Below are 492 nucleotides of genomic sequence, written 5' to 3'. Positions count from 1 at the left end.
CACAGACATACTTTGACGACATTTTTGTTCACAGTCGTGCGGAGCACGGGAGGACGGACGAGGATAACCACGCTCGAGTGCATACAAACTGTAAGTCAATGCAGACAAGTGCATCTTCGGCGCAGAGGAGATTCCCTTTTTAGGGTGCTTCATTGGGAAGCGTGGCCTTCGAGCGGATCCCGCTAAGGTCAAGGTCATTGTAGATTGGCTGGTTCCAAAGAACCAGAAGGACTTGCGTAAGTGGCTTGGCCACTCCAACTACTTGCACAAGTACAGCGTAAATTACGCAGAAATGGCGCGGTCATTATCTAATCTCCTTGAAAGGATGCGGAATGGTGTTGGAACACCGAACATCAAGAAGCTTTTGACAGGGTCAAAGACAGTCTCTTGCATGCACCAATACTGGGACTGCCAGATCCCGATCGCCCTTTCAGCGTCGTTGGTGACGCTTCGGACTTTGCCGTCGGCTGTGCACTGCTGCAAGCAGACGTC

This window comes from Plasmopara halstedii, assembly GCF_900000015.1.
Source record: "Plasmopara halstedii genome assembly, contig: Scaffold_322, whole genome shotgun sequence".
Taxonomy (NCBI): Eukaryota; Oomycota; class Peronosporomycetes; order Peronosporales; family Peronosporaceae; genus Plasmopara; species Plasmopara halstedii.
The sequence above is the reverse complement of the archived record's forward strand: the minus strand, read 5'-3'. Positions refer to the sequence as shown.